Below are 12,457 nucleotides of genomic sequence, written 5' to 3' on the forward strand. Positions count from 1 at the left end.
TACACGGTGAATTAGTGTTCGTTATCCCGCCAGAGAGTAATTCGGAATAGCATAGTGAAGTGCTTATATTTATATTCAATTATGATTGCAATGTTGAGAGTGTCCACTAGTGAAAGTAGGATCCCTAGGCCTTGTTTCCAATACTGCAAACACCGCTTACTTACTATTCTACTGCATGTTTACTTGCTGCCATATTTATTTCAGATTGTTATTACCACTCATATTCATCTATACCACCTGCGTTTCACTATCTCTTCGCCGAACTAGTGCGCCTATACATCTGACAAGTGTATTAGGTGTGTTGGGGATACAAGAGACTTCTTGTATCTTAATTGCAGGGTTGCTTGAGAGGAATATCTTTGACCTCTACCTCCCTGAGTTCGATAAACCTTGGGTGATTCACTTAAGGGAAACTTGCTGTTGTTCTACAAACCTCTGCTCTTGGAGGCCCAACACTGTCTACAGGAATAGAAGCGTGCGTAGACATCAGTTGTCAATCTCACCGGTTTGCTGAAAACAAAGGATTAAACGTATGGTGTGGAAAATGATGTTTGCTTGCAGAAAACAAAAGAGAACAATGATTGCAGTAGATTTTATTTCAGATGTAAAAGAATGGACCGGGGTCCACAGTTCACTAGTGGTGTCTCTCCAATAAGATACTCCCTCCGGTCCGAAAAAGAGTCGGAAAGGCGATTTTACAAAATAACCCCCGATCTTTTTTCTTTGTCAACCCGCACTCCCATGTCCTGACGGGCCGATGGCCGCGTCCCACCCCCACCCGCATCCCATCCCCACTCGCTCTGCTCTTCTCTCCCCGCCTCGCGTCGCCGTGGAGCTCGCGCGTCGCCGCCGAGCTCGCGTCGCCGCCGCGCTCCCCTCGCCTCACCGTGTTTTCCCTCCACCTTCCATATGCTCGCTTCAAGCCCCCTCCGTCTTCCACCGGCTCGGCGCGAGCCCCATCGTCCGCCAAAAAAGTTTGCCTTTTTATCCAACCGGTGATGAATCGCCGGATCCGGCGTCGGCGAGGCTTGATCCGGTGGATACGAGTCCGGAGGCGCCGGATCAGGTGGCCGCGAGGCCGGACGCGCTGGATCCTGCTCCCGCAACGACAGGATCGTGGGCAGGTCCAGGGCGTCGGTGCCGGTGATTGAGGTGGCTGCACCCACATCAATCGAGAGAGCGCTCCGCCACGCCGTGCTCGTCGTCCGCGAGCGGCGCCTCTGGCGCAAGTTCCGGGAGCCCTGCATGCGCTACTTCCCCACGCTGCTCGACATGGCCGACCCCGCCGGCTGCGCGCGCAAGTTCGCACCGGACTATCTTGGGCCGCTCATGGCTCTCGCCGACACCGTCATCTTCAAAGATTGATCCATGCAGGGGCCTGCTGCACCATAGCTACACGCGCGAGTAAGATTATTATTGCTTCTTGGTTATGCCCCCGCAGCTCCTCCTTGTACTCCACCATCTCCGTCATTTTCTCAAATTCCTGCAGCACAATTTCACAAGACGAGTTCGATTGATGCAGATGAAGTAGCAGCTAGATAGAGAATTTTTTTGGGTCTTTCATTAATGCTTAATGTAGAGAAGTTCTTCTGAATTTTAAGTGTTTCTATGGGGTTTCAGTACAGTACTGAATGTAAACCTGCATAGTTGCCGAGTTGTTTTCTTGGTTGTGGTATATGCTATTGTAGGGAGTAGATATCTGATGTAAAACTGCTTTGTGGCACCTAATAACTTGGATTAAATTGCACACTTCCAATAATAAGAAACACGTGGCGATCAAGAATTGAACAATCACTGCTCTTAGAGCAATAACTTGTACAGTACATATAGTGAAGAACTTGTACAGTACATATAGTGAAGAACTTGTACAATACAGTACATATAGTGGAGTAATTTAAACAACTTCTCTTTCTAAACAAGATTACAAATCTGCTCTTTTTAAACAAATTACTCCTCCTTTTTCTTTCCTTTCTTCTGTGTGTTGTTCTATAGGACAGGGACAACATTCAAGACATTGTGTTTGTTGCTCCAGCTAGAATTTTCAAGGTGTCTTGATATACTTTAGCTTCAACATTTAGAGCTCTAGGCAATGAGCCTTCCCCCCTCAATATTTTATCTTTGTCCATGTGAGGGGTTTTATACCACATTTCTCCTTCATATCTCATAATTTCAACCAAGACGGTCTGTAGGGTTACAAACACTTTGTCCAGATTACCAGGATCATAGTTGTCATATGCCTCTTCAACAGATAGAATTAGATCTTGGATTGTGTCTGGTGCACTTTGAAGCGTTAAGGACTGAATAGAGCTGAACCAGCCAAGGTCCAACACATTCATATCCGGTGAATTTGCCGGTTGCTTGCATCAGACTTGATATCCATCCCTGTTTCTCGCTACAGCTGCTATAAAAGCTGGATCACAAGGCAAAACATGTGTTCGAGCATTGTCCTGTTGTATGTAGATGGTCCTTTCATCACCTTCAGGCCATAGGATTTCAATAGCTTGAATTACCTTCTCGCAAAGATAGTCTCGCATCACATCCCCGTTCACTCGTCACTGATTTTATTTCAATGGTGCCTTTGTCTCTGTTTTTGGAATTTTTTAGTGCTGGAGTTTCCTTGACAAAGGCCCAGACTCCGATCTTTCCATCAAAAATTACTTCGCCATCAGCATTGAACCTTGGCCTGGCCACTGCGCAAAGAAACATAACTTTGTCTATGCTATTTTTGTTTTGAACACTGCGCTCAGGACCAGCTTCTTCAGGCAGTAGGTAATATGTTCTTCTTCTCTTGGTCATGTCAAACCATTTTTCATCGATGTGTACAATGTTCTCCATATCAGTAAAGGTGGGCTCAGCATTAGATAGTGATCCTGGATCCAGCATTTTGATGCAAAAGTTGAGCCTATCAATTTTGTTTGCTGGTTTCAAATAAGGCTTTAAACTGTTAGTGACTCGCTTAATTTCACCCCATTGGAATCTTCTCTGCAATGTTGTATACGGGACGTTCAAAGACAGCGCTAGTGCCCTCATGGTTGACCGTTGGTTGAAAGGAATTGTCATTATCCTCGATAGACCAAGGTCTTTCCTCTTGCGACCAGATCTCCCTTTCTTTTTATTAGACACATCGACTTCTTCTCCTCTTGCAATCTGCTCATTTGCCTTCCTCCATATTCGCTCGACTGTTTTTACACTTGTTTTCGGTAGATTAGCTACAAGTTCTTTGTCTTTTGGTTGTACTTCTTGTGCCTTTGTCTTTACTCGAGAGCTTCTAATGCAAGATAAGCTCCAAACTTATGATCATCCGGCATGTTTCTCTTCCGCTTAGCTGTAAAATGATGAAACTATGTTAGATGCAGCTATAACAATATGCATTTCTGTGATATGCAGGTACAAACTGAAGCAAAATGATGAAAAAATCAGTAGGTGCAAAATGATGAGTAGCTGCAAAATGACTAGGTGCTGGAGTTCAGCTATCTACAAGCATGTGTACTGCAAAATGACTAGGTGCTGCAAAATGGAGCAGCAAGTAGAGTTGAAAGATGGTGAGTTTGCTTGGTTGCTTTCAAGCATTTATGTTCATCTCTTGAGTTGTCAAAAATATAGATAGTGCATGGCAGTATAGGTCAGCATATGTATGCTGCTACTTCAGTTAGGCACATTAAAACATGGTCTGTGTATGTTTAGTTTAATTTTTTGATTAACTTTAGTTTAACCAACTGTGGTAACCATGAGTGTAGACTGATGTGGTGCAGGAGTACCTGATGCTGATCTGGAGGAGGATGATGATCCGGAGGCAGAGGAGGAAGATGATGATCTGGAGGTGGAAGAAGATCCGGAGGCGGAGGAGGAAGATGATGATCCGGAGGTGGAAGAAGATGATCCAGAGGTGGAGGAGCAAGAACTTGATGCCTCCATCATTGGTGGAGGACGAGCTGGCCGGAGTAGGCGCTGGCGTGGAGGAGGCGCTGGCATGGGGGATCTGGCGGGAGCCGCGGAGGAAATCTTGGCCAGAGGAGGGGCCATGAAGTACTCTGGAGGAACTAGCTCGAAGAACTGGCCGGAGGAGGAACTGGCTGGAGGAGGGAGAAGGAACTCCGGAGGAGCTCGCGATCTGGCTGGAGGAGACGCTGGCTGGGATCTGGAGCTGGTACCTCCTCCAGCCATGGCTGGAACAGATTGTTCCGGCCAGGACAGCAAGCTGATCAGCTACGTGGGGAGGAAGAAGACATCACGGGAGCTGCACAGAGGTGCCGCGCGAAGCTGCTGATCATGGGAGCTGGCTGGATGGAGCGCGGAGGCGAACGAGCTGGGCGATCCGCGAGCTGCACGATCGATCAGATCGCGAGCAGGGAGGGCCGGAGGCGAGCGAGCTGTGCGATCAGATCGCGTGGGCGGAGGGCCGGAGGCGAGCGAGCTGGGCGAGCGATCCGCCGCTCGCGGAGGGCCGGAGGCGAGCTGGCGAGCTACGCGCGATCGATCAGATCGCGAGCTAGGTGGTGGAGCTCTTTTTGAAATTTGAATTCCCGATCGGGAGGGGTTGTGCTTCTTTTCATTAGTTTAGAAGGGGTTAATTGTAAAAATTAATTAGAATGTGCCATCAGACACTTTTGTCGGACCGGAGGGAGTAAATAGCATGTTGGGTGAACAAATTACAGTTGGGCAATTGACAAATAGAGATGCATATACATATCATGATGACTACTATGAGATTTACTTAGGGCATTACGACAAAGAACATAGACCGCCATCCAGCATGCATCTATGCCTAAAAAGTCCACCTTCAGGTTAGCATCCGCACCCCTTCCAGTATTAAGTTGCAAACAACAAACAATTGCATTAAGTACTGTGCGTAATGTAATGTCACATCCCGAAATTTTCTAAATTTTGGAATGTAAAATAAAATAAATTTAATGCTTGATTGTTTGAACTTGATTGAAATTTCACAAGAAATTAAAACTTTTTGATTTATTTAAATGTAATTTACAAAATGGTCTTGCAAGAACCTCTGTTTTAAAAGTAATTTCAAATCAAACATATTTTGGCTTTCAAGATTTTCAAACCTAAAATATGCATGCATTCATACCGTCATTGCATTTAATGCATCACATGAAACGACAAACCCTAAAAATGCCTAAACCACAATTCATTTCCCATATGCCATATTACCCAATTACTAAACTTATTTTATTTATTTTCAAACAAATCCCAAATACACCTTTTCTTGTCTTGAAACAATAATTTTGAATTTTAGAAAATTTTAGAATCTAATTTAAGCTTATTTGGAGCTATGAATAAAAAGTTAGAGCAAAAACAATTTTCTGAATATAGAAAAGGAAAAAAAAAAGATAAACTGAGCCGACCCGGCCGAAACGGGCCGAGTCAGCCCAGCGCCGCACTGGCCCAGCTCGCCCCCGCGCACAACGTCTCAGCCCAGGCCGCCCCAACCTTCTTTATTTTTTTTCAGCCCAACTTGCCGGCCCTTTAGCGCAACATTGCCGAGCGAGGCAGCGGCTCGGGATCTTCTTCCTCCTCACGTACAAGATACACGTTACAGCCATGGCTGCTGTAACCTTTCCTCTCTTTCTCTCATCAATTCTAGTGAACGTTTCCATCCACCTTCAATACGAAAATTGCTCCAAATTCAATGAAGATTCAATTCAGGGAATTACTTCTCCTCTTTATGATCTTTATTGGCCACGTCAAACCGGCGCCCCGAATGCCACCGGTCGGCATAGCTCTCCCGATCTCCCACCTCAGTCCATATCGATGCAAACCGAGAAGAGAACCGTGTGTCCCTTATTCTTCTCCACTATTTTCATTCACAGAGTTTTCCCCGATATGCTCTGTGCAACACATACAAACCATGCCATTGTAAGCCACTAATTCGAGTTCATCGCTAGATGTTGTCGGACTCAGCGATCATCTCGACGATTCCTTGTACCAGAGGACTTCTCTCGTCGAGGGCTACCTCCAAGACATGGAGGTGCATCAAATTGTCGTTGTTGGCCGCGACGCCTTCGAAATTCATCGGATCGGTACGTCGCGTACGTTGATCCTTTTACTCAATTTCTTTTGCTGGTGAATTCCCCTCACCGTCGCCTACCTTCCGGACATGGTTTTGCATCATATAATAGAGGTTGGTCGCGTCGCTGTTGCTCCGCCGGCCACAGCGATGGTGTCGCTGTTTTCGTCGGATGCCAAGGGACCAGTCCCTGTTTCTTCCGTCTTAAATTTTATGTAGACCATATGCATATTCTTATGGGCAGCGCTGAGCGTCCCCCAGGGGATCAAATCCCCGATCCCCCGGGTCGCCAGCCGTTCGATGCGAATGGTATTGACCGCTAGATTGGGGTCAACGCTCCCGTACAGAGGAAAAAAGAAGAAAAAATCCCCTCCTCCACGACGCACAACCTTGCAGCACGCCGGCGTTGTCGAGCCCTACTTGCGCACCGCCGCCCGCGCCGCTAAATGGTGCCCGCTCCGGCAGCACCACCGTCCTGGACATGTAGCTTCACCTCCGGCCTGTGTTATCACCGCCGGCAGCCTCGCCGGACTCCTTACAACACGGCAGCGCCCAGTTTGTAGCAACGGGCGGCGCCCGTTGGTGGTAGCACCGTTGACGGCCTCGCCGGAATCCTTGCAGCAAGCAGCGACCTGTTTGTAGCAACGGCCACTGCCGTTTGTAGCAAAGGCCGCTGCCGTTTGGAGCAACCATCGCCTCCGTTTGTAGCAACGGTCGCCGCCGCCGCTTGTAGCAACGGTCGCCGCCGCCGCCGCCGCTTGTAGCATAGGTCGCCGCTCTTTGTAGCAGCCGTCGCCACCCTTTGTAGCAGCGGCCGTCGACTATTATAGCAGACGCCACCGCCCTTGTAGCCGACGCCGGCGCTCCTTGTAGCAGACGCCGCTGCCGATGGCAGCATAGGCTCCTGTCGCTCGCAGCTCTTGCAAACGCCGGTCGTAGCATCACGACTGGGAACTCCTTCGCCGCCCCAGCATCAGCGACGGCGTGGCCCCAACTCCTCCGGCGTCCATGGCGGTCTCAACATCGAGCCCATGTCGGAGTTGTGGTCGGCGACCTGTGGCTGGGCGGTGGCCGTGGTGAGTGGTGGGGAGGCGGTCCAAGCTCTACGCATGGGATGCAGGCTTTCACCAGGGTGCGGGCGCGGGGGAGAAGATGCAGCTACCGCAGAAAGCAATGGAAGATGCGGAGGAGAGGATATCGTTGAGGAAGAAGAACTAGGGGATAAGGTTGGGGGTGGGCCCGCTGTCGTTCGATTCTGCCACCAATAAGGACGCGTGTCGCGCTGGCTATCCGGAGGATGCGAGGCGAGCGATCGTCCGGGGGCAGCGAAGCGTTTTCCTATTCTTATGCATTCCTTTCACTCGTTTCGCAGCTGGACGATCTTCCACGACGACGATCCAAGGCTGACTTTCAATTGTCCGTATGACGACGCTGCAAGGAGCATCGTCAAGGACCTGCACCCATAAACTCATCACAACGCACACTTCATTTTCTGCTACTTCCTTGACTCCGACAGCCACTTCTCTGTAGCTTCCAACGATTTTTGTGGTAGCGCTGCCGTCCCGGACATCTCATCGATCAATGGTATAGTCTTTCTCACGTGCCCATCCTTTACTTGTATTGTTGATCCCATTCCGTTGTGTTAGCTGAACCAATAGGTATACTTTTGTTAGCTGAAACTGCCTGTTAGCTGAAACGATTGGACTCACATCTCCACTAATATAAAAAGAGAGAGAGGGTGGTGATCCAAACAATCTTGACCTTACAACGCTACGATCAACGCTCAGGATGAAATTGTCCGTCAGGCGGACTCCGCTCGCTCGAGATGTCCCGAGTCGCCGAGTCCCCGAGCCTAGAAGCCCCGAGCCCCCCCCCCCCCACATCTGTAGCAGTTTTCACGCACCCTCTATCCTCACCCCGCCGTCGCAGGCTCGCAGCCCGCCGGCTCGCCTTCCACGACCACGTTCGGAGGGCGTAAGCCTTGCTCCCGCGCCGCTCGCCGTTAAACCAGCCACCGCAATCGAACTAGCCCACGCCGTCGGAGGTCGACCTCCTTGGACATAACGCTCCAGCTAGGGTATGCCCCGGCACGGACGCCCCGCCATCCTCGATCTGCCGCCGGGATGAGCGTGTTCAATTGTAACCGCCCCGCCACGCAACTCCGATGGTACGTCCCACCCTCCCGCTCCGCTTCTGGCTCATGGCACTGGTAGAAAAACAGGCTTCCGGGAAGCCCCATAAGTCGCGAAGGTAAAGGAACCGCGACTAATGGGGTCTTTAGTCGCGGTTCGTGTGGCGAACCGCGACCAAAGGCCTGGGCCCAGGGCGCACGGTGGCCAGCTGGTGCACGTGGGGGCTTTAGTCGCGGTTGGCCGGGCCAACCGCGACTAAAGGTGCCCGAAGGCCTTTAGTCGCGGTTGGCCGAGCCAACCGGGACTAAAGCCCCTCCCCTATATATACCCATCCGAGCAGCCAACACTTAGCCATTTGGAGCCATTCTCTTCACAAACTTCACAAGTGAGTGTTAGGTTTGCTTTTGGTTCCTCTTATGCACATAAGGTGTTTGATGAAATGCCCCAAGAGCATGAAACAAACATGATATGAAGTGTTGGAGCCACACTTGAGCTTTCTCATTTATTTTTTCCTCCTCGATCGCGGTTAGCAACTTGAACCTTTGATGTGTCGTCATTGATACAATATGCATGTGTGTGTAGTTCATTGTTTAATTTATATTGTTTGTAGCTAGTTAGTTCAACAAATGCATGATGGTTAATTATATATTTTATATTATAATAATGCAGATGAATCGGCAATGGATGTACGGTAACCGACTCTCCGGCGAGTTCAGTACGGGTTTGAAAGATTTCCTCGTAGTGGCTAATGCGAACAAGCGGGAGGGTTTTGTTATCTCGTCCATGTGTTAAGTGTAAGAATCGGAAGGGTTACTCTTCCTCAAGAGATGTTCACATGCACCTGCTTCGGCACGGTTTCATGCCAAGCTATAATTGTTGGACCAAGCATGGAGAAAGAGGGGTTATAATGGAAGAAGATGAAGAAGGGGATGATTTCATCGATGAAAGCTATCTTTCTCATTTCGGTGATACTTTCATGGAGGATGCTGAAGGTGAAGGGGAAGGTGAAGGGGAAGGTGAAGAAGAGGATCCGGTTGATGATCTTGGTCGGACCATTGCCGATGCACGGAGACGTCGCGAAACCGAAAAGGAGAGGGAGAATTTGGATCGCATGTTAGAGGATCACGGGAAGGCGCTGTACCCCGGATGCGATGATGGTCCGAAAAAGCTGGGCTGCACACTGGATTTGCTGAAATGGAAGGCACGGGCAGGTGTAGCTGACTCGGCATTTGAAAACTTGCTGAAAATGTTGAAGAATATGTTTCCAAAGAATAACGAGTTGCCCGCCGAGTACGTACGAAGCAAAGAAGGTTGTCTCGCCCTCTAGGTTTAGAGGTTCGAAGATACATGCATGCATCAACGATCGCATCCTCTACCGCGGTGAATACGAGAATTTGAATGAATGCCCGGTATGCACCGCATTGCGTTATAAGATCGAGGCGATGACCCCGGTGACGATGTTGAGGGCCGAAACCCAGGAAGAGGGTTCCCGCCAAGGTGATGTGGTATGCTCCTATAATACCACGGTTGAAACGTCTGTTCAGGAACAAAGAGCATGCCAAGTTGTTGCGATGGCACAAAGAGGACCGTAAGTCGGACGGGGAGTTGAGATGGCACAAAGAGCATGCATGTATGTATGTATGTAGTACCGTAGAATATGTGAAACTCCTTCAAAATTACAATAAAGCACAAAAGAAATAAAACAATACAAATTAAACAGAAAATAGGTTTAGGGGGGGGCAGGTTTAGGGGGGGCCTAAAACCCTAAACCTGCGGCAGCCTTTAGTCGCGGTCGGCCAGAAGAACCGCGACTAAAGGGCCTCCGCCCCGACGGTCGCCTGGCGCCCACGTGGACGGGCCTTTAGTCGCGGTTCGTAAGCGACCGCGACTAAAGGGGGGGGGGGGGCTTTAGTCGCGCTACTTTGGTCGCGGTTGCGCAACCGCGACTAATGGCAGTTGCGAACCGCGACCAAAGGCCCTTTTTCCACCAGTGTGGGTTAGAGCATCCCCACTCGTTGGCGCTCCCCACGTCCAAATCCGGCGAAATTTTCGTCCGGATTGGATGAAGATTTGGCGTGGGGAGCGCCGAAGTTCCAGCCGTCCCCCCGGCAGGAAACCCCCAACCTCGACCATTTGACATATTTCAAACAAATTCAACATAAAATTTAACAAGTTCGGCAAACAAGAGGACGAGAATTGCTGAAACAAATTCGGCGATAACGATACAATGTTTAACAAGTGCTGAAACAAATGAAGCACACAATTTCACAATTTTTCAAACAAATTAAGACAGACTAGTTGGCGTCGGCGTTGGCGTTGCCTCGGAGCCTTCATATGTGCTCCACCAGATCATCTTGCAGCAGCTGGTGCATTGTAGAGCCTCCTCTTCGTCCGAGTCCATGGCCGGCGAGGCAAATGGACGAACACCTGACGGGCGTGGTCGAGGCAACCCGAGCCGCGAGCGACGACGAGCAAGCAGGCCGGAAAACAGGCCGGCGGAAGAGCAGCCAGATAGACCGTCGTCCAAACACGACGGAATATAGGCAGGTGGGGAAGGAGTGGCGGCGCAATCCGGGCAACAAGCCGGCGGGGTGGTGCCGGCGGCGAGAGAGATACGAGGGGTGGGGGAGATTTTGAGCGACGTGGCGGTGGGGTTCGTGCGTCGAGTCACCGACAGATCGGGCCCTTCCCCGCTTTTCACTCGTCCGGAGTCCCCGAGAGCTCCCCGGGGGCCGGGGGGTGTGTGGAATCGCCGGATGGATTTAGGCCCAAATCCGGACGAAAACGAGGAACCGGGGGCGCGACTGGGCCGAATTACGCCGTCCGGATGGAAAAAACGCTCGCCGGGGGCCTCGTCGGGGGACGAGTGGAGATGCTCTTATGCATTTCCTCCAGACTCAAGTGCCCCGCCGTGGGTATGCTCTGCTCTCGTGTAAAATTGAAGCACGGCCTCCCTCCTTGCCCCGTCTAGCATAGGATTTTGCGAAGAGTAGATCGACGGCGCTCCCTTGCCTCCCCTTGCACGGCCATTCTCGCCCCCGGACGTGGAGCTACGAACAAGCCAGAGTATCAGGATCGGCCGCAGCCCTCGGACCAAGGAGACGTACACAGGTCGTCGGCGCACGCACCACAAGTCGTAGAAGCGCCCGTGCCCAGCACCCAGATCGCCCAGACCAGCACTATCCCCTGCAATTGCGTTTGTGCAGCGACGCCTCGATGTAGATCCGGGCACATCGACACAACATTCGGAAGTCGGCCATCGACCTTGCAGCTCAACTAGATGAGGTATGTTCTTTTGTACTATTAATTCTTCTACTCCGTATTATTTTAGTCTATCGTCTTATTGGGTTCTTCAGATTAGTCAATTTTCCCCAATGCGTTGCATATCACACCAGTGCCATTTGGGAATTTTTTATTAGTCCAAGCACAAATTGATCTATCAGATGCAGCTATAATGGTGAATTTTTATTTACTGATTACAATTAGTAGACTGGAAAATCGATGAGGGGACTTGCTCTCTGTTCTAATCTTTAATTTGTACAGAGGTTTCATGTACCTTTGCAGATTCTAAAGTAAGGTATGCTCCTCGACGGTAGGAAGCTCAACAATTCTTCATTACCCACGTAGTCTCTCATCCAGGTGACCAGGTGAGGGTCTTGAGTTTCTGTGCAGGCTCCATCGTTATGTATTGCAGGTTTTGATTTTTTTTTTCCACAGTTGAGAGAACATGCATAGAAAGCTGAGTTGTGATTTGAGATTCTCATTAGTCTGTACTATTTGTTGGAGATCTTGTACAGGTTGTTTGTCAGTTTCTATGCAAAATCCACCTCAGGTTTTGATCATCTTCACCACATGCTTGAATTTTTTTATGTCAATTCTGAGAGAGGAACCGGTTTACAACCGGTCATGAAGATTTGTCGTAAAATCCACATCATGATTGAATAAATAGGCAGTGAAATTTATTTCTACCACTGACGAATCTATTTTTTCTGGAATATTATTTGTGGCATTGATTAAACAGGCATGTAATTTCACTTTCTTCTTATAAATATTTTTCGTTAACCAAGCCAATAGTTATATACAGGCCCCACCGGAAAAAGCACTAAGGTCTTGTTTGCAGCAGGCTGCATAGATGTGTTGCAATGATGAAACAGGTTTATTATATTATTATGTCAATTCATCTCATTGTTCCATTTTTTTGTGGACCTTTCTCATCTCCTTTTACTACTAATCTTTTTCATATTTCTGATTTCTTTACCTGTTCTGCAACCAGTTCAGCAGTTCTGTGAGCAGTTCTGATTTC

General features: G+C 49.3%; 1 long non-coding RNA gene across 1 annotated transcript; it reads left to right on the forward strand.

Annotated features, from left to right (window-relative positions):
• The first annotated feature begins 11,038 nt into the window (after positions 1-11,038).
• LOC124650417 lies at positions 11,039-12,125 on the forward strand. The gene is made up of 2 exons (XR_006986989.1): positions 11,039-11,801; positions 11,941-12,125. It is a non-coding gene; the product is annotated as an uncharacterized LOC124650417 (long non-coding RNA).
• The last annotated feature ends 332 nt before the right edge of the window (positions 12,126-12,457 follow it).

Source organism: Lolium rigidum, chromosome 4, assembly GCF_022539505.1.
Source record: "Lolium rigidum isolate FL_2022 chromosome 4, APGP_CSIRO_Lrig_0.1, whole genome shotgun sequence".
NCBI classification, from domain to species: domain Eukaryota; kingdom Viridiplantae; phylum Streptophyta; class Magnoliopsida; order Poales; family Poaceae; genus Lolium; species Lolium rigidum.